The sequence below is a fragment of the Mesoplodon bidens genome (genome assembly GCF_964165515.1).
Source record: "Mesoplodon bidens genome assembly, chromosome: 3".
Lineage (NCBI taxonomy): Eukaryota > Metazoa > Chordata > Mammalia > Artiodactyla > Ziphiidae > Mesoplodon > Mesoplodon bidens.
Genome location: NC_138178.1, coordinates 28,684,882 through 28,707,448, shown reverse-complemented (window position 1 = coordinate 28,707,448; position 22,567 = coordinate 28,684,882). Strand labels below are relative to the sequence as shown.

General features: G+C 46.7%; 1 protein-coding gene across 1 annotated transcript in view; it reads right to left on the bottom strand.

Annotated features, from left to right (window-relative positions):
* Positions 1 to 22,567, bottom strand: part of ADARB2 (adenosine deaminase RNA specific B2 (inactive)) — a gene marked incomplete at both ends in the record, with an annotated part of 387,024 nt that overhangs the window by 268,093 nt on the left and 96,364 nt on the right. The gene's annotated exons all lie outside the window — the stretch shown is intronic.

Sequence of the window (22,567 nt, the reverse complement as noted above, 5' to 3'; positions counted from 1 at the left end):
AAGGGTCTACTTAGACCTGAGTGATGGAGGAGCTCCTGATATGACTGTCACCATGGCAACTGTCTCCACAGCAGCGCCTCCTGCTGGATCCACGAATGCTCACTGGAACCCACCACAGTAGTAAGGAATTATGATTATATAAGCGTAAAGTGATTATACTTTATGCCTTTCTTTTGAAGAGTTGGAAGCCTTCATGAAGGCTCACAACTGCAAATGACAGTAATGGAATGAAAATAAAGCCTTTCAAGTCAAGCCCTCTGGGTTTTTCTTTCTTTCTTTCTTCTTCTTCTCCTTTTTTGATATGTGTACATAACAACAATAAAGCAAATATTTAGGAGACTGTGATAAGAAGCTTTTTTTAAAAATCATCTTTAAAGCAATTCTCCATCACCCTGTCTTGCTTGTAAGCCCATGAGTAGACAAGGAGCCCATCTAGAAGTGAGTGATTTATGGTGAATTTCTTGGCGCTGCAGGTTGGTGGGGGCCTGTTTCCTCTGTGCACTGGCGGCAAGCTCCATGCTGAATAGCTGCAGAAGCTTCTGGGCAGCGGGGGCCTTGGACGACGGAGCACGACACTCCTGGAAGACGGGTCCAGGGGGACCCCTGGAGCCCAGCAGTCACTCTGCAATCACTTCTTCCCCAGAGGGTGGCCTGGGCAGGAGGTGGCAGCAGGGTCCCCAGGCTGGAACGGAGCAACTGGGAGGAGGTGGTCAGCCCGGGGTGCACGGGTGGGATGCGGGAGCCACGTCAGGGAGCCAGATGCCAGGACACCGTCCCTCGGAGCCAGCTCCTCTCCTGGCCTGCCACCCATGCTGGTCGCACTGAATGAAGGGGGTGGGCCCCCAAGGGCAGAGTCTGACCACTGTATGGCCGCCCAGCGGGGACACGAGGTCTCCGTGTTGGACACACGCTTCCTTCCTGAGCTGTGCAGGAGAACAGCCTGACTTAGGGGGTGATGATAACAGAAGCACCAAAAATAAGCTGTGTTGATGAATCTAGGAAGTGTGCTTTATGAGCAGACAGTACACCTTAGACGTCTCAGGTTCTGACTTCGTTCTGGCAATCCTCCACCACCTTCAACTTGCCTGACAAAGGTCCCAGAACCGGGGGGTACATGGGAAACAGACCTCAAAGGCCACTGATGACCTCACTGTGTATCATCAGGCCTTCACGTATGGCCTTAGTTTGCTAATGTGCAAAATGAGGAAGATAATAATCCCAATCCACAGAGTTATTGTGAAAATTAGGTGAGAAAACCTATAAAGTGCTGAGTGCACTGTCTGACCCACAAGCACACAATAACTCCTTCCAGCCACTGACACTGTGACTGTTATCACCACCACGACCGCCCTACAATCCTGTATGTAATGCAGGCACACGCCCCAACACTGCAGATGATGTAGGTGCTGGATAGTGTGGGCTTCGGTCCCACAACGGACTGTTCTTTGGAAGGTGTGGCCCTCCCAACTGACCTGAAAATCACAGCAGGAAGAGGGCCCACTCACCACACTGTCTTGCTGAGTTTTATGTCACCAATGATACAATAACAGTAATAATGAGTCCAGGTACTGAAAAGCCCACATACTTCCTGCTGTACTTTCTCCCACCAGTGAGCACAGCTGGCGGCGGCAGAAACAGCCACGGATATAAACCTGTCACTGAAGGGGGTGCTGGATTTGGGACAAACTGCACCTCAATTTCTGGTTAATGGTTTAAGTTTCTGGACAGCTGCTGCCCCATGAACTTACGTGATGGAACGTATGTACTCACTCACCAGTTACACACACACACGTACACACACGTAGCCCTGCGGCCCGGGTACCAGGAGCGTGGGTGCTGCAGTTCTGCCCGCGTGGGGCTGACGGTCTAGTGCAGCCACGTGGAGGAAGGAGCAGGGGGCTGGGATGAGGACCGGCTGCGGGCAGGCCACATGCGGCAAAGCAGCTCAGAAGCGGGAGCCGCAGGAAATGAATGGACCTCTCCGCAGAATAAGTGGCGATTTGAGGATGTGCTCGCAATTAGGGGTTAATTGTGGATTAACTAACTCACAGCATGACCTACAGGAACTGGCATCGGCGGTACTCCTGGTGGATGCACTGCCTTCCTCTATCTCCGCCATCCCGTGTCAGCGTGAACACCGAATACACATGAATGTTCAGTCAGGAAACGGACACAAGCTGCAAGCGCACAGATGGCCTGCTTGAACGAGTGCACGTGTGTCCACGCATCACAGGCTGCACTGCACCCGACAACTGTGCCTCTCAGCAAATTCACCACGTTCCAGAGCCTTGTTTCATCTTACTTTTCACTATAACCCAGTGATGGTGATGGTTCCTCTGTCACCATTTCTGTCAGGACCACGTGCAACCATGAACACGACGCACTCAGCCTGGGGTCCTCAGAGCAGATTGGCTAGTGGTGACACCACGGTAACAGCAGCATCAGAGTCATGGCAGCAGTGGTGGCATCATCTTAGTCCCAGAGGTCAATACTAAATACAATTTTACTGGAAGAAATGGCCTCTTCCAGTCCCTGGAAGCAACATCACACAGGTGCTCACTGGCCTACAGGCTGACTGCTCAGAGCAGGAAGCCAGTTTGCCTGTTCCCTTCCTCCTTGAAACTCCTAATGTGATTCCAGACTTCCAGAGACACCAAACACGGTTCTGAACTTGAGTGAGGGCACCACATGGATTTTTGTTATCCTTGTGAGTGGTCGTCTGAGCCCAAGGCATCGATGACCAAATGGAAAATGTTGTCAAGAAACAGGTGGGTATCATCAGGTGGGTGCCAGGTGGGTATTAGGTGGGTATCAAGTGGGTAACAGGTGAGTCAACAGGTGGGTAACAGGTGAGTATCAGGTAGGTAACAGGTGGGTAGCAGGTGAGAAATAGGTGGCTATCAGATGGGCAGCAGGTAACAGGTGGATATGACGTGGGTAACAGGTGGGCATCAGGTGAAAAACAGGTGAATGTCAGGTGGGTATCAGGTGAGCGTCAGGTAGGTAACAGGTGAGTAGCAGAGGGCTATTAATGTGTGACTATCTGAACCAAATCCAAGGTCATCAGCCTGATCCTCTGCGACCAGGTTCTAAGCCTCCTTTTCGTCTAATTCTCCCGCCAACGTGCCCGCCTCCTTGCGCTGAGGTCTCATTCACACCATTCCCTGCACCCTCAGTGATCTACCTCCCATACCACCCTGGCCAGGTGCTTTCAGTTTTTCTGAAACAACCTGATTAAAAGCCTACTTTCTTCATAAACACCTCTTAACCTACCTACCCGCCAGGCTGGAAGAATATTCTTGCTTCTGAAAATCTCACAACAATTTATCTTTAATTTTTCTCTTGTCATTACCTATATTTATCTTACATATTTTATACTGTATTTATATATTTTACATTTTATATTTGCATTACATACACATTTACATTATATACATTTACATTTGTTACATATATTTTATGTATTATATGTTGCATATCTTACTTTGCATCACAGTTTAAGATCACGGACTTGGGATTAAAGTCCTGGGACAGGACCCTGGCCCCCGGCTTACTGAGTGACTCTGGGTCTACACGGCATCTTAGACCGCAGTGCTCTCATCATCCAGGGATCGCGGTACCTTTGGTCACAAGGGGTCGTCAGGAGGACTCGTGTGTCTGTGTGTGTGTGCACGTGAACGCGCTGACACAGTCCATCCCAGTCAGCCTCTTGAGCCTGTGCCCTCTGCTGGGCCTGGGAGCACACATTGCAGACATGCGCTCAGTCAGCCAGTAACTCACGAGGGCCAGGCTGGCTGGTCCTGGGCACCCACCCCGAACACAGCTTCAGTGGCTGTTGTCTGTGTTTGGATACTTCCAGGTGTATTTCAAAGACATCTTTAGGAACTTTCCCTAATGCAATCCTCACAGATCACAGTTAAAAAGAAAACGGAGCCAAAGAAAAGAAAAAAACCCATTACAAGGGAGGCCTCACTTCCATCTTAGACACCCAGGGCTTAGAGGAAGCCTGGGCATCATGTACACCCTCCCTCGGGGTGATCTCATGGCAGCTGCTGGCAGGGGAGCTCACGGGATCTGTGTGCTGGTCTCACCTACAAGCTGGGGAAGAAGACAGCTCAGCTGGGAGACACGACCGAGGGCCCCAGGCTGATGCCGGGGTGCCATCCTCCCCACCCCCGCACCCCCATGCCGTTGGCAGGTGAGATGCTGGTCCAGGTGTGCCGGGCGCCCTGCCAAAGACCCGGGGACGCAGTTGCTAATCGGTGCTTCCCTCCGGGAAGGCCATTCACAAGGTTAGTGCTGGGCCCGGGGGCACTGTCTCAGGTCCCCCAGCCTCCACTCCGCTTTCCCGGTGCTTCTTCCCACATGAGCTCCTTCCCCATGCCCTCCAGAAGCCGGGCCACCCCAGGGACAGACCTTGGGAAGAATGGGGGCGTCGGTGCCTTCTCTCCCCTTTGTCTCCCTCACCTCCATAATGCAGCGGACACACGGCTGCCCTGCCGCGCAGGAAGGCGCCTCGAGGAGCTGTCTGCAGGTAAGGCAACTGGGGAGCCCAGCGCAAGGCGGAGCGATTCTAGGAGAGTCAGTGTGGGGACAGCTTGGGATGCGAGCAGGCAGCGTAGGGGCAAAACCAGCTCTGAGGCTGCTCAGTCCGCTCTGGCTGTCCCAACAGACACCACAGACCAGCGGCTTGTAAACAGCAAACTCTCATTCCATGCCTCCGGTTCTGGAGGCTGGAGGTCCAAGATCAAGGCCTCCGCACATCCGGTGTCTGGTGAGAACCCTCCTCCTGGTTCACAGAAGGCGTCTTCTCGCTGTGTCCTCACGTGGAGGGAGGGACGGGGTTGGGGGGGCTCTGGGATCTCTACTACAAGGACACTGATCCCACCACGGGGGCTCTGCCCTCACGACCTCATCACCTCCTGACACCATTACCTTGGGGGTTAGGTTTTTTTTAGTTTTTTAACATCTTTATTGGAGTATAATTGCTTTACAATGGTGTGTTAGTTTCTGCTGTATAACAAAGTGAATCAGCTATACATATACATATATCCCCATAGCCCCTCCCTCTCGTGTCTCCCTCCCACCCTCCCTATCCCACCCCTCTAGGTGGTCACAAAGCACTGAGCTGATCTCCCTGTGCCATGCAGCTGCTTCCCACTAGCTATCTGTTTATTTGGTAGTGTATATATGTCCATGCCACTCTCTCACTTCGTCCCAGCATACCCTTCCCCCTCCCCGTATCCTCAGGTTCATTCTCTACAGATGCATCTTTATTCCTGTCCTGCCCCTAGGTTCATTGGAACAATTTTTTTTCTTTTTTAGATTCCATATATATGTGTTAGCATATGGTATTTGTTTTTCTCTTTCTGACTTATTTCACTGTGTATGACAAGTCTCTAGGTCCATCCACCTCACTACAGATAACTCAATTTCGTTTCTTTTTATGGCTGAGTAATATTCCATTGTATAAATGTGCCACATCTTCTTTATCCATTCATCTGTCAATGGACACTTAGGTTGCTTCCATGTCCTGGCTATTGTAAATAGAGCTGCAATGAACATTTTGGTACATGACTCTTTTTGAATTACGGTTTTCTCAGGGTATATGCCCAGTAGTCGGATTGCTGGGTCATATGGTAGTTCTATTTTTAGTTTTTTAAGGAACCTCCATACTGTTTTCCATAGTGGCTGTATCAGTTTACATGGGAGAAAATATTTGCAAATGAAGCAACTGACAAAGGATTAATCTCCAAAATATACAAGCAGCTTATGCAGCTCAATATCAAAAAAACAAGCAACCCAATCCAAAAATGGGCAGAAGACCTAAATAGACATTTCTCCAAAGAAGATATACACATTGCCAACAAACACATGAAAGGATGCTCAACATCACTAATTATTAGAGAAATGCAAATCCAAACTACAATGAGGTATCACCTCACACCGTTCAGAATGGCCATCATCAAAAAATCTACAAACAATAGGGCTTCCCTGGTGGCGCAGTGGTTGAGAGTCCGCCTGCCGATGCGGGGGGCACGGGTTCGTGCCCCGGTTTGGGAAGATCCCACATGCCGCGGAGTGGCTGGGCCCGTGAGCCATGGCCACTGAGCCTGCGCATCCGGAGCCTGTGCTCCGCAACGGGAGAGGCCACAACGATGAGATGCCCACGTACTGCAAAAAAACAGAACAACAACAAAAAAATCTACAAACAATAAATGCTGGAGAGGGTGTGGAGAAATGGGGGTTAGGTTTCAACACACGCATTTGGCATTTGGTGGGGACACAGACCATAGCTCAATTCTACCTGCTTCAGAATCTTCATGCTCCCATCAGGGCCAGCCTTATAGGCTTCCCATTAGACGCGGATGTGAAAACAGAGTCCCTTAACATCTTAGCCACAGCTTCTAAAAACCATTCGAATTAGAAGGATTTCCTTGGCTTCTAAGGGAAACCTGAGCGCCCAGGTGTCACACTGTCAGGTCCCCAGTGCCATGTGGGCATGATCCTGATACTATAACTTACACATTTGTAGCTTACACTGTAACTCACAAATTTATTGATTTTGGGGGATGCATAATCGTCATACATTCTGTGATTGCATTAACTTACAGAATTGTGATCAGTGGTTCTACCTGTTTCAAATTACACAATAAGAAAGTGCATCCCCAAATTTTGGACTTAGTGGCAAACTATGGTATGAAAATAACCAGCCATTAGTCAATATTTATTCTGAACTTTCCAGATAAATACCACTGGGTCAACTACTATGGGAATGAGATAAATCCCACCTCATTTCCCAGGACACTGGCTTTATAAAGTGGCATCAATAGTAGTAGTTTCTCTGGAAGTGGTATACACCCTCAGCCTTTTTTCTATGATCTCATTTTAATCCTTACAAGAGTTCTTCCACATTGACCTGACTTTCACTGCTACAGCTGATGTTGAAGGCTGGAGTTCTTTCTCTGTGAAAGGGCTGCAGGCTAGTAGCTGGTGGAGACTTCTGACCTCAAAGCCCAGGGTCCCCACACTTTATCGACAAGGAAAATGGAGAATTACCGAGAGTGTGTGAGGCTGAATGCTATTTTGTTAGCTCGGCCACAGTTTCTTTTCATGCACTAGAATTAGAAATATTTTAGTACAGGCCATTGGGAGGAAAAACACAAAAATACAAGTTTTGCAGTGTTCTGAGTCCTCTATCTGCCTCTATTCTCAGTGCTGTAGTTTTGGTAAGTCACAGTCTTGCACGAAAATGTCCAGAAAATGTCACAGCCCCGCAGTCTGGTTGCATTTTGGTCTCATCATAACAAGTGGTCTTTAGGGACCACTGTTAGGTTTTCTGTTTTTGAAGAGGTCGCAATTATTCAAAGGCAGAAATCACACACAGAAATTGTTCCTTGAGTCGATATTGCCAGTCTCACCAGAGAGTCTTGGCAGGTGAAATCATCAAGATGGCACCTTGGCCCGAAAGCCACTGCTAAGTCTGGATTTGGAACTGACCCTCTTGGGCCTCTGAAAGCCCTTCCCATGAGTCAGGTAATCAAGGAAGTCTGTCAGGTAATCTTTGAAGTCTGGGGTAAATCTTAGTACCAAAAGGGCACGTAAAACTACTTGGAACCTGGACAGCAGTGTGGCATACTCTCTAAAATGGTTTTACAGCTTTAAAACAAGTTTGCTTGAGTCTGCTTGGATTAATTATGTTTTAGAGTCTTTCCATGTGCCCAGGACACCTGCAGGCCAGTGCACATGCACTCAGAACAGTTTCTGTGAAGCAGGTGCTGTGCTTTGGTCCTGTCATGGCTTGTCCACATCATCTAAGAAGCGGGGGCACGACAGCTGCCCATAGTTGGGGCCCTAGTAGCCCTCCTCCCTCGTGGAAGTTTCACTTTGAAAACGTTTGAAATACAAAAAAGGGACTTCAGATACTGCTGACTTGTTTCTCACTAGCATTATTCTGTGAAGTTATTCAAAAGTGTTTACCAGTGGCCCTCATGCAGGATTTTACACTCAAATGTAAGACTGAATGATTCTGTATTTTGTGTGTGTGTGTGAGAGAGAAAGAGAGAGAGCGAGAGAGAGAAACAGTGTTTCCCAATTACCTCTCTACCCTCTGGGGGCCCTGTTCAGGACCAAGGAGGAAGACCCTTTGCACAACATTCTCTTCAGCTTTGACAACAAGGAAGAAACACTAGGCTTTGCTTGTTAAAAAATGTCAGACAATATTATTGTTGGAATCAGAGACACACATATACATACACATACATATGTCTGCACGTGTATACATGTACATATGTGTGTGTATACATATATATGTGCATTTACACTGTAGGAGACCAGGAGATGCCACCCTGAATGTGCCTCTTTGGCATAAGGATTATTTTGAGAAACAGCAGACATGAGAGGAACTCTGAAAACAGAGCAGAAGTTACCCTTTGGGAGGGAATCATGAGGGAGATCTCCACTTGTCAGGGTGTCTCCCCTGTGTGCCAGGAGGAGGAGTCTCGGTGGAGACGTCCACCCTCTTCTGCATGACAAACGGTAGTCGCATGGGTGTACATTTCCGAGTCACCTCCCTCAACCGGCCTCCCCTCACCCGTCTGCCGGTTGCAGCTGCAGGTGGTCCTGCAGCCTGAGTTCTAACCTCCTTTGTGAGCTGCTCTTTCCTGAGCTTCTCCCACGTGTACACGAGGGAAACATGAATACCTTTCTGCCTGTTCGTCTTGTGAATCTGTCTTTAGTTACTGGGACACCAGCTGAGAATCTAGAAGGAGAGAAGGAAAAGCTTATTTTTCCTCCTTCACACACACACACACACACACACACACACATGCTTACGCTTCTTTAACACTAGAGTCAAAAGTTAATTTTATAATGGCATCTGAAAGCACACTTAGGGATTGCTTTGGGGACGCATGTGGAAAAAGGGAAAAAACAAGCACCGTCCGTGGGTAAGTCTGTATCTTTTTATCAGTTTACACCAAATGTCCTTTCTGGAACAGCATGGGGCTGGCATGTGAAAAACTGTGACAGGAAATATTAATGTTTAAGCAGTTGGTTGGTGAAACTGTCTTTTTCATATAGAACTACATAGTATATGCCCTTTACTGTGAGCACCAGAAGGAAACAACCCACATGGATCTGTTACATATAAATCGATCCTGACCTCTTTGTAGCTTACTGCACCTTTGAGTCTATGCCTCCTTAATGAGTGAGGGTATAATAATACATTAATAACCAACTACAGTACATGGTATATTTCACTGGGTTCTAAATTCAGAGGTGTCCAACCATTTCCAGTAATAAATTTGGTGAGAAAGTTTGTGTGCATCAAGCTCTGAATAAATTACACTTTCCTCCAAATTTTATCATTTCTGCCATGCTGAAGAGGCATGGCATTTTTTATCTGCTCATTCGGCCATGCCCTCAATATCGTAGCTAAAACTCAGAAGACTAAGATAAGAAAAAGGGCAAAATAGAATGGTCAGAGAATTCAGAAGGCAAATTTTCCATGCAATTATTTTTGTAATGGCAGAATAAACCCATTTATATAATGGAGTTATACTAATAAATAGTATATTAAGCTTTCCTATTGGGAAAGCAATGTAGAGATGATGGAAATCTGATCTATAGAAAGCCAGGTTCAGGAAGCTGTTTCCAGACAGATTCCCAGGGGGTCATCAGCTCCTCAGATTTTTTCCCTTCCCATCTTTTTCTTGGCAAATCCAACCTTGTCTCTGTGACCTCAGGGTCCCCGTAAGCCTCTTTCCCATGATTCAGTGAGTTAGAGGAAACTTCCGATGTTTGCAGCCACTAATTTAATCAGGCTTTTTGGATTACGTGCTGCTCCTACCTTAATTATGTCATTGTCCCTTATATTAGCGGCACTGAGGGGTGCGGGGAGATGGCCCAGATGTCACCTGTTGGCCTTTCTTCCATGTGAATCTGATTTCCCTGAGGAAGCCGGGTTCAGTAAAAACCTCCAGGGTGGTCACTTCCCCCAGTGGCCTGGCCCCCAAGGAGCTGCAGTGCCCCTTGTGGGCCAAGAAAGAATTCTCTACAACTGGAATTAGTAACAAGTCCTACAGTGACTTGTAATTTATTTTAAATCTATGTAGGTTCTATTGGGGTAGAAAAAATGTACTTTATTTATTAAAGTCATAATAGCTTTCAGTTATTATATGCATTTTCTTAAACTACCCAATCTAATGTACAGCATGGGGACAATGGTTAATAATACTGTATTGTATTCTTATTTGCTAAGAGAGTCGATCCTAAGTGTTCTCATTACACGAAGAAGATAAGAAAGGTGACTGAGAGGGTGGCCATGCTCGTCAGCTTACTGTGGCGATCGCTTCACAGTGTGTATGTTTATCAAGCCATCACGCTGTGCACCTTGAATATATACAACTTTTACCAGCCAACTATACCTTGGTAAAGCTGGACAAGTAATAATGAGGCCAACCTCCAGCTACTACCATGTGATATGAGGACCCCGGAGATTCGGGCATTTGAGGAGGACCTTCATCTTGAGGACTGGGGTTCCTGCTCAGTGAGATGTCTCAGTAACATGAAGGGTGATGCTTAAGGGCTTCTATATATAAGGACCCAGAACATGAATTTATGGACAAGTTAGGGAACATTTAGAGAAATACAGCACATTATTTGCCAAATTTACCCTGTGTGTGGCTACCTTTCGGGGTGCAGAGGTCTTCAACAGTCTCCTGGGACCTTGTCATACCCCTGAGCTGGAGTCCTGGGGAAGCCCCCCAGTCTGTGCCCGCCAAGTCCTCCAGGTGACTGGAGGCACCAGAGCGGGGCCAGGGGCTCTTAGGCCTACTCCTCTCCGTAGTCTGGGACAGCTGGACTTACAGCTCCCGGGGAGGGAGGGGAGGAGGTTTGGGGTCTGTGAAAAAAACAAAGCTTTTAGGCAGGAGGCTGGCTCTGGACTGGTGATGGGACGGACCCTCCAAGCCCTCCGCCCCCCAAGACCCCAAGATAGAGAGATAGCGGGGGTGTGGGCTGCAGAGACCGACAACATCAAGAATGAACGGGGTGGCCAGGAAGGGACAAGTCATTTCGGCTGAAACCTGCTTCTCTCTGGATCGGAGGCTCAGAGGAGGGACTCCGGATGGTAGGTGGGGATGGAACTGGCTGGGGGCTGCCTTGGTGCCCCAGCAGCAGCCCAAGGGGACGGCGCCGGCAGAAGCCAGCGAGGGAAGTCAGGCCTCAAGGAGCCGACACGTGTGCGCAGGACACGTCAGACTTGAGGCTCCAACCGTACCTGTTGTTTTGTTTGTATCTGTGACAAATGTGGGGCAAGCAGACCGTGGTGGGTGACAAAGAGTGAAGTATTCCCCTTAGGACCTTCCAAGGGACAGTGAGGGTTGATAACACGTGCAACACAAAATAACAACAATGAAACCTGTATACAAGACATGTAACCACAGGCTTGCACCTTTAATTTATACGCAATTAGATAACCCATTACAGAAAGTGGGTCTTTGTGCTTTGACAAGGGACAGTGGGTACCACAGCCTCCAGCTTCATAACTCTGGCCCCTCTGAGTACCCCTCGCTGACTTCTTTATGGGGTTGGGTGATATTTTGGTGGAAAAGTGGCTTCTAATAGGTAAGCGATGGCTACTGTAAGCTCCACCGTCTCTTCTGCCTGGTAATTCCAAACACTGTGATCTGTCACTCACACTGACACCAGCATAATGACAGTCTGACGTAATGTCATTAGCTCCTGAGGTGCTAACCCTGTCTCAGCTGGGGTGATCCCAGATCTCCGTGTTGTGGGAGCTCCAAAAGAAGGGTGGAACAGTCTCTGCCATCAGACCATTTGTCGTCGTGCTCAAAAGACAGGACTGTGCAAATGAAAAGCAACCCATGTAGGGTGTAGCTTAAAACCAAGAGCTGAAGTCTGCACGCAGCCCGGAAGGTCTGTGGGACATGGTGGGGAGGGAACATGGGGAGGGGACATTTTCTATTTGCCCCACAGTTTATCCCATAGATTTATGCTAATCGGGTCCCCGTCCCAGTGCTAATGAAGTCAGCTCGCCTGCACTCAGCCTGCACCGATTGTCCAAGAGAATCTAAATCTGATCACCAGCAGGAAGTAGAGAATGAGCAGAGAATAAAAGTATCCTCCTAGTCTCTCCAGTTGTGATGGCAGAGAGGGAGGGAGGAGGGAGGAGGGAGGGAGGAGGGAGGGGGGAGGGGGAGGGCGAGGGAGGGGGAGGGGAGGAGGGGAGGGAGGGGGAGGAGGAGGAGGGGGAAGGAGGGACCACAGAAAGCCCTGGGCTGACCACATCTCCAGCTGCATCATCCTGAGCCGTGGGGCCTTGTAGACGATTCTGTCCTCCGTTACACGTAACTTCAGATCACACTTGGGTGACGGCACCCCTCCTTTGCTGCCTCCAGAAGCTGCTTGGCTGCATGCGGATGATACGGGAGGCCAGAAGCAAGGACAGAAACGCTCGCTGTGTGTTATCCTGAGGATCCTTGGCGTCTCCGGGGCAGGAGCGGGCCGGGGACACCCCGCAATCCCAGCTCCCCTCAGAGGCTGACCCCGCTGCTCCCAGAAAAGCACAGCTCGGATTTGTTCAGGTCACAGGCGGAATGGAAATGAGCTTCTGTGCAGCAGCTTCACACATCCGGATTTAATAGACTTTTTTCCACTGATAAAAGAGCACTAATGAGTTCATTTTCAAGCTATTAAATTGGCTATAATAGCTAGTTCCGCTGATGGTTGCAGGAGACCTGCTGGTCGTACTGGGCTTTGTCTCGTGTTAACTGTTTGCTGCCAGGCCCTGCCATCGACACAAACAGTGGGGTGGAGGCACCGGCCCTGCGCTGTCTGCGCCTTTGGCTTCTAAGTCTGTGAAGCTTGCACACTGGCCCCACAGTCTCTCCTCTCTCGCACTTGTAAAATCACTAAATCACTCCACTCTTTATTAGAAATCTTCAGTCTGGAGCCAGAGTATTAGCTTCCTGTGGTTCACAAAGGAGAGATCCACAGTCACACTTAACACCCCGGGTCCCCTGTGCTCTGAACGGTGTGCTTTAAAAAGCCAATCCATGGGATTTTGCCTGGAGTCGTGAAAAGGGACTGAAAAAGGCGCTTCACTGGGATCTGCTCATCTATACTGGATGCTGAAGCATAGGGGTGTGGCTGGAATCCACGCACTAGCTTGTGTGGATGGCAGGGCTGTTGTGTAGTTCGAACACGTTTGTCTCTCGTGTGTCTATTGTCATTATAACGTGTGCAATTAGTGAGCAGCCTCTGCAGGTGTCCGGTTAAATACACTTCTCCAGTGCTGAAAGGCCAGTAATTCATAGCAGGGCTGCTCGCTGCTTCACCTGCCCTTTTCATTATGAGTGCAGCAAGGCGCCTTCAGAGCGCTGTGCAATGCAATCGTTTATTATCATTTTGTTTTAAGCTATTTAAGGGAAGGTGCCCGGAGACCTTCAAGCTTGGGCAGCCATCAGCTGAACTGATGGCTGATTTTTTTTATTACTATTACTGCCTGTTTTCCTTTTTGAGATTGTTTTGTTAGGGGGGGCCCGACAGGTCAGAGACTTTCCATTGCACGGTGATGAACGGTACCGCGCAGCGATTAATGACCAAGGCTCATCCTGGCTGGGTTGTGGCTGTGGTCCTTCTGGAAGCCCGGCTGCCTGGGTAGGGGCCCTGTGCAGATGAGCACCTCACTTATACTCATTTCATGAATGTCCCTCTGAGCAGCCTGAACGGAGGTCTGGGTGGAGCCAGGTGCTGCTTCACACGGGATTCATAAAGGAAACCCTAAAACAAAGTCCCCATGATTTTGCACAATTCGTCTGCCAGCCAAGCTGGAGGAGGCGTCTCAGTGAGTGAACCTGCCATTCTATCTGCCTTCCCAAACCTCTTACTTAGCCTCTTTGGAGGGGTGGCCTTTCTGTGAGGCCGTCTCCTGGGACAGGCCTTAGGGTTGGGGGCCTGGGGTGGGGCGTTGAGTGAGAGAGAACTGGGGAGGACACGCGCTGCCTGACCCTCCCTCCTCGCCGCCCACTCCTGCTGGCCCCTTGAGGCTCCTCTGCCAGTTTCATCCATCACTTCCCGCAGCCCCTGTGGACCCCGCACTCGGCTCCCTCTACCCGGCACGGTTCTCTGTCTGCACACATACTCACGGCTCATGTAGAACAGGGTCTGTCTTTCTCAGTAACGTGTTCACATGCCCCCCCCTTTCCTGGTGTGTGGGCCCCAACCTGCCTCATCCAACCCTGTCCTCCACCCCCAGCAGGTGCTTGGCTTTCCCTGGACATTCAACACAGGTCTTTGCAAAGGAGGGAAGGAGGGTCATTTTCAGCAGTTGGCGCTGCTTTTCTGGGTAAAATAAGCTGATGAAAAGTATCAGGAGACCAGGGGCCTGTAAACTGGAACAGTTTACTCAAGTTACTCTTGGTTCTGGTCCGCTGTGGCTGATGTTGCTAGTCCAGCCGCAACCAGCAGGAGGGGCCAGAGCCTCGCAGCCCCATCCCCTCCATCTTCCAGTGATCAGTGGACTCCTCTGGTCCACACGCTCCTCAAGGTCAAGAGCTCTTTCTACTTGTGCCCTAGTATTAGCAAGGTCCCTGGGCATACTAAGTCCCCATCAGTTTGTGGATATTGCCTCCAACCTTATAATGAAGATTCAAAGGTAAAAACAACAAAACACCTGCTATATAAAGCTACTCAAGAATCCCTTGAGTGTTAAACCATCAACCATCAAGGTCACAGACACATCCATCACCTCCCAGAGCTTCCTCAGCCCCCGTTATTATTATGATTCTGTGGTAAGAACACATAACATAAGATCCACTATCTCAGCAAACTTCAAGTGCACAATACAGTGCTATTAATGATAGTCACTGTGCTGTCCATTAGATTCTCCAGAACTTATTCATTTTGCACAGTGGAAACTTTGTGCCCTTTGACAAGCATCTCCCCAATTCCCCTCCCCCAGACCCTGGTAACCACCATGCTACTCTCTGCTTCTATGAGTTTGACTGTTTTATATTCCACATATAAGTGAGATCATGCAGTATTTGTCTTTCTCTGACTTATTTCACTTAGCATAATGTGCTCAAGGTCCACCCATGTTGTCAAAAATGACAGGACTTTCTTCTTTTTAATGGCTGAGTACATCCCAACTTCTTTATCCATTCACCTGTCAACCAACACTTAGGTTGCTTCCATACCTTGGCCACTGTAAATAACGGTGCAATGAACACGGGGGTGCACGTATCTCTTCAAGGCACTGATTTGAATTCCTTTGATACTATACCCAGAAGTGGGATCATATGGTTTCATGGGTGTATACTTATCCCCAGACTCATCAAGTTGTATATATTAAACATGCACAGCTTTTTATGTGTCAAAAAAATAAGTTGAATCCTTTATTTGTAAAGTTATAAAACCTACCAGAAAAATACCAAAAACAGGAGGAGAGGGAGAAGGAAACTTTTCTCCATGGGCTAGCTCTTCTCCTAAAAGGCTAAGAAAAGTCGCACATTGGTTATTCTCAGTCCACTTTGGAGGCTCACATATAACGACTGCATGTTAAAAGGAGCTGACTTCCCTTTTTCCTCTGGACTGTCAGTGGGCCCGCAGCCCATAAATCAGCCGGCACTTCCAGGGCTGCTGAAACCTGTACCACCTGGTTTCTCTTTCAACTTACCCTCAGAACAAACAATTTAAGACCCTAGATAGTCACAGTATATTTGCTCCAAGGGGGAAATCCACACCCTTTCCTTTGGAAGTCGCCTGTCTAGATGATATTCTTTCTCCAATAATTGATTTTCTCCCCTCGCAGCGTCACCAACCAAGACCCACATCCCCTGAGCGCCTCACTCCCCGGACGTGGATTTGCAGAGGGCCCACAGGGTAGGACTCGGCCTCTGTCGCCTCTTCCCCACACTTGTCCTAAATGTCCTGTCCTGTCCCTCTCTCCCTGGAAACAAGGCCATCCTTGTGTGACAGTCTTAAGACAGGAATATGACATGTACATTAGGCTGAAGGAAGGGAGAAAAAAATAATTTTGCCTTTGGTATAATTTCATCCCAGAAGGATAGGATTCATTCCAGATGACCTTAGCTCAAGGTGACTTGATATATTTTCCCAGAAATGAGATTTTTTTGTATCTCTCACATCCACCCTTTCCCTTCCGGGAGAAAACCTTGCACTAGTAAAAAAAACAAAAAAACAAAAACCCCCACAAACTTTTAAATAAATAAATAGATAAATGAAAAAGACAAGCCCTGGCAACGTTTGGTCCTCCTATCGCTGAATGAGGGGTCCTGCCCAGCACACAGGGCAGGAGGGCCGCAGTCTTTCAGTTTTCACCTGTGCTGAACCATGCCTGTCTCCAACATCACAAGAAATTAAGAAGGGCCACATCTCAAAGGGCTGCAGGGCTTGCTGAGGTTCCTCAAACCCATCCTATGGAAACGGCAAGGCCTTTTCAGGACTTAATCACCCAGTCCCTCCTGAGGGCCTGCAGGGCTTTTGCTCTGTCTGAGATTATCTGTAGCACTGGCCACAGGCTGGTTCCAGAGGCAGGCTCTGAGGGTCACCAGTGGGGGGGGGGCAAAGGAAGCAGGAGTGGGGGCCAGCCGGCAGAAAGGGATGGGCCGGGGCATCCTCCAGCTTGTCCAGATTAAGGGTGGGGACCGTATCTTCACGTTTCTCTGCCCTGGGGCAAGGCAGCTGTCCACTGAGCAGGAGCTGTTGGCTGCCAACCTTCCAGCAGCTGGGGGTATGTGAGGCATCCACCAAAATAACCATTGGCCAAGATCCATAAAATAGTAGAAGGTGCTCATGAAATTTTGTTGAAATAAAGACTTTACAACAGTGGTAGCAGTTGTTCAGTAGCTATCACCAACTATTAACATTATTCATCTTTACAGCTCCAAGGTAGCCACTACTATTGTCCTCATTTATAGAGGAGAAAAAAAGAGCTAAACGATGCTGAGTAACTTGTTCAAATCAGGAGCAATATTGCAGCCCTGGTTGGCCTGAATTCAGAGGCTATTCTGTTAACCCTTAGTTATCCTGCCTGAGACTCTACTTAAACAGAGGTGGCAAGCTACACCCTTAGGCTGAATCCAACCAGCTATTTTTTTGTTTTTTGTTTCGTTTTGTGTGTGCGTGTTTGTGTGCATGTGTTTATCTATTTATTTTATCACCTGTAAGCTAACAATGGTTTTTACGTTTTTAAGTGGGTGTACTTTAAATGGCTTTGTAAATACCTATATAATATCCTGATTTTGCCTTTCGACCCCCAAAGTTATTTACTACCTGACCTTGAGGAAAAGTCTGCTGAACTCTATTTTAAACTATTGGGCTATAGTGGCTGGTGGCTGAAAGAAAATTTGTTCTAAGTTAAAGGGGTGTCTGAAGTATTGATGAAAGCCATTGATAACAAGGAGTGAATTTTAGAGTTAACCTATTACGGCGCATACTGATTAAATGACTTTGAGCAAATCTATAGCATTTTGGAATTATAAAGGGTCTGATATCAGCTCTTCAGGATGTGTACGCCAGAGATAAAAATAACTTTCCTATTATACTAACATCTCAAGAATAGGGATATGTGGAAGGAGAAATACGCAGGGAAAGACACTTACAATTAACCTGTAAAGCAGCAACACAGTTCTTGGAAACCTCTGGGGCAGAATAAGCACTGATCATAACTGAAATGTGTGTCCGTACCCAAAATCACACCATGAAAAGATTTTTTAAGCAAAAACATGAATTTTATGATTCTTCAACAGGATGTCTGTATACACGTTTTTCTGTTCTTCTTATCATTACTATTTTGTTGTTGACATCCACAAAGGCATTCTTCAAACCTCAGGATTAGCCGTGATTTCAAAGAGAAACTTGAAAGTCAGCTGCAGCAACACTCTGGAGTAATTTGTTCAGAAACTCAAGGAACGCAGTGCAGCCACTGGAAACAAAAGTCACTTTTAAAGCAGGTGTTCGTTTTAATTAATGTTGATTTGAGTAATCCATTAACACTTAAGTGTGTCCAGGTTCATGTGCTGTAATCTTGCTGGTCCACGAGCTGGAACTGGACTGGTTGTTATCTTCCGGTATCGTCTTCAAAGGTGGAGCAGGGCAGACATGTCCTGATTAGCTGGTTTCTGCTGCTTTACGATTAGAGCACAAGGGCCCGTGTCCTGAGCTCACAGCCAAGATAAGCTGCAGCCCGCGCTGGGCGCCAGGAACAGCCCTCCAGTGGTTAAGCACGCTCAGCAGCACCCACAGACTCAAGCAGTTTATTTCTCCAGGCTTACAAATTTGATTACTATAGAGTACAAAGCTATTAAAAATATGACCTTTCTATTTTTCATGCCTTGGCGAAAAGCCAGATAATAACTTTGTTTGACTTGGTTGGTATGATAGAGTGCTTATTCAGATGGAAATAAAATGACTTTTCTTTACTGGAAATTATACCTTGAAGTCTAAATGTCCATCATCAGTGTAACACACAGACAGACACGTTAATTCAGCCTTAAGCAGTGAAGCTATTAAAGAGGGAAGAACAGTGTTTCCATCTTCTCAAGAAGAAAATGAATATTTTTGTACAGATATCATCAACTTAAAATGGTAAAAGGTAAAACTATTGTTTTAGGACAAGTAAAGTAAAAAAAAAAGTTGATTATACTGTATAATCAGAATGTCAAAATAGACTTTATTGAAGCCTTAAAAGCAAATAAATAATATTTTATCATTAAACCACTGTTTTCTCCTAGAGACTTTTAAAACCAGGCAAAACGAACACATTTAACCTCAGCCGTGGCTTTAAGTGGAACATCAGAAAATATCAAAAAAGCAATGATTTTATTTTCCTAAATGATGGATCAACGTTTGAAAGATAATAAAACCTGAAGTGTTGCTGCGAGGGTTTACAACGAGCAAAAAAGCCATTGGGCTTTTGTTGTCCAGTTCTCATCAGGAGAGCAGGTTCCTTCAGTGTGTGTCAGCAGGAAGAAAATGTGTCTACTGCAGGATTTCTTGGAAGAATTTTATAAAAATATCCTTTTCCACTCAGGTCAGGCAAACAAGCAGACCTCTAGGGTTGATGAGCTCTTCTCCTTCACGGGCAGCCTTGGAACAGAGCTGCTGATGGGCCCCTGTAAGCCTTCGTCTACCGAGATGGGTTAGTGGCAGATTGCTGTTACAAGCAACAGTAAAAGTACTTTTTTCCTGAGGCCTAGTATTTTGTTTTATTTTCTTGTTATTAGAAGACGGGGTGAAGGTGGAATGGTGAAATAAGGTGAAGGGGAACTCTGGGGGGAGCAGATGGCGTGGGGTTCCCCGCCCTAAGGGCTGCCCTGTCCCCTGCAGTGGAGGCGATGGCTTTCCTTCCTGCCCTGCGAGGCCTGTGGGGCCCGCAGGCATGCACTCCGGGAATGCCTGTCCAAGCACCACCTGCTACCCTGGAAGCTGTTTTCCTGGGAGGAAGTGCCTTCTGGGGCTCAGACCCCAGCACTCACTTATTTTTTTTTTTCTCAAACTTTTTATTTTGAAAATGTTCAAAGGTACAGAGAATTTGAATAGTACAATGAATACCCGTATACTTACTCTCTCTAGATTTAACAATTATCAATATTTGCCACATTTACTATATCTCCATTTATGCCAGCACTCACTTCTCATCGCCCAGCGGCACCTGACTTGGAAGCAGGACAGGGCAGAGGCTTCAGGGCCCCTGGGGTGGGTGGAGCGGTGGGCGTAGCCCCTCTCACCTCTGTACCTCACATAAAGGTCTTTCCTCCTAACCCACAACCCTGGGCGTGGTCACTGGAGCTGTTAGTGACCAGAAGTGCCCGTCTGCCAGAAAAGAAGACACAATTCCCTTAATGGGAGGCGAAGGGAGCTGCAGGGACACTTCCCTCTCCTCGGCCCCTAAACCCCCTGGCAGAGAGGCCACTGTCCCCAGTGCTTCCAGCCGTGGGACAGGCTTGCTGTGGGGATACACAGAATTCTCCAGCACTCTGATGTCCACTGAGGTGGTGACTGTCCAACAAGGGCAGACCACCCAGGATGGAGTCCTGCGGGAAGGAAAACTTGGGCCACTCTGCCCATTACAGTGTCTAACCGGCTGGGGGCTGGCAGAGCGGAACGCAAGTTTTACAAAGTCGGTGGCAGACGGGGGTGGGGGGAGATTACACAGTTATGCTCTGTACTCTGCTTCGAAGTGAAGAGGGTGGCAACTATATTCTGTGCAGATTAATTATATGTTTCCCCAATTTCCTGCCACCGCAGGAAAGACACTGAGGGTGGCTAACATTTCAGTAGAGGATCCCAGTGCGGGTGTGATATCGTCACTCAAAATAACCTCTGCTGATGGGATTTTATGTTTCTCTTGTGTTGGGAACTTGAACGTTTCTTGCAAGAAAAGAAAAGAAAGGAAATGAATGGGGGTCCGAAGGAATGAGCAGGGCTGGGCACTCCCCACCTGCCTGTCCAGTTCTGCTCCACCTCCTGGCAGCCTGACCTCAGGGTTGTCTCACCTCTGGATCCAGCTTCCATCAGGCAGACCTACTTCAGAGGTGGGCAGAGGGCATGGGAGCTGTCTGTCCAGCCTCAGTTCCTCCCTCTGAGACCAGGCTTCTCCTGCTGGCTCCTCTCTCCCTGGCGGCAGACCTCCCTGCCTTCAGATTCAGTGCCCTCCCTTCCCTGAAGCAAGGGCTTCTGTCTGTTACCCTTTCTGGGGCTTCACAACCTCAGTTCCCCTAGTGTTCCCGACACCTCTGAGAACTGTCCCTATTAAATGTCCTTATTTATTACCCCTATGAGTATGCCATGTGTTGTCTGCCCACACTGGTGTGCCTAAGTTCTAGTTTTTGTTCTAACACATGCCTATAGGCCAGTCATATAATTTCTCTGTAAATTTGAAGAAAAATGGGCTTATGTATGAGTTTTTTTCTCATTTAAGATCTTATGATTCTAGCTTTTAAAAAAAATCCACCATCATTACTATCACCCCTTTACTATCATTCAACAACTAAAGATAATAATTGATGGATATTATAACATTTATTGTTTATCAAAAATTTTAAACAAATCCTCTAAAAGTAACAAACTAAAGAGGAAATGAGAAGATTCTATCAATCCTGAAAACCCATATACTTATAGGAAATGCTGATATAGTCAATCAGAAAATTTTGTCATAATTTCTCAAAGTAATTTTTATGCCAGTGAGTCATTTTTTCCAGGTATCAATGTCACTAAGTTTTAAGTGAGATGGTTAAAATCTGTGACTTGCTGACTGACAGTAGTTCAATGAATTAAACAAATAGGATAAGGGCACTGTTTAGTAAAGAAAACATTGCAGCAGGCTCAACAACAACAACAATAAAAAATAAAGCGTCTAAAAATAAATTGCAGGCAGGACTTCTAGCAATGGAAAATTGAAGAGATCAACAAACCCTTTCCTCAAAAAGCAGCTATAAAACTGAACATGCCCTCTCTCCCTGTAGCTGGTGGCGATTCTGCCAGGCTAGGGCAAGCTGTGAAGACCTGTAGCCTCTTGGCTGTACTCACTGGCTCACTCATTTGTAGCAATAGATGGTGTGAAATAGTCAACAACAGAATTAAAGTAACACACTCAGTAATTCAAAGAGAGATCTGAGAAACAAAAAAGGCAGGAGACAAATGGAAAACAAATAGCAAAATGGCAAATGTAAATCTGGCCATATCAATAATTACATTATATATAAATGGTCTAAACACTCAAATAAAAATGGCAGAGTTTGTAAGATTAGATAAAAAAGGATTTAACTATAAGCTGTGTACAAGACACACAACATAGATTCAAATAAGTTAAAAGTAAAGAGAATGAAAAAATATATACTGTGCAAACAGTAACCCTAAGAAAGCTACATTTGCTATATTACTAATTCATTGAACAATTAGACTGAAAATTAGCAAGTATATAGAAGACTTAAACAATGGCATAAACCAACTCAACATAATTGACAAATATAGACATTCCAAATAATAACTGGGGAGTATATATTCTTTTCTAGCAGAAATGGAACATTTTACAAGGCATCCAATATGCTAGGCTATACAAGAAAGTTCAATTAATTTAATAGGACTGAAATCATACAAAGTATGTTCTCTGACCACAATAGAATTAAATTAGAAATCAACAAAAGGAAGAAATGTGGGAAGTCCCCAGATATTTAGAAGTTAATGAATTTCCAGATAACCATGGATCAATGAGGAAATCACAAGGGGTATTAGAAAATACTTTTGAACTGAATGAAGGCAAAATTATTGCATATCAAAATTTGTGGGGTGCAGCTAAGATGTTACTTACAGGACAATTCATAGCTTTAAACACCTCTATTGGAAAAAGGAAGGTCTCAAATCAATAACCTAAGCTTCGACCAAAGAAAGTCAAAAAAGCAGAGCAAAATAACTTAAAGTAAGACATTATAAAGATTAGAGCACAAATCAATGAAATAGAAAATAAACAAAAACCAAAAAAATTGACAAATCTTTAGGTAGACCGACAAAGAAAATACAA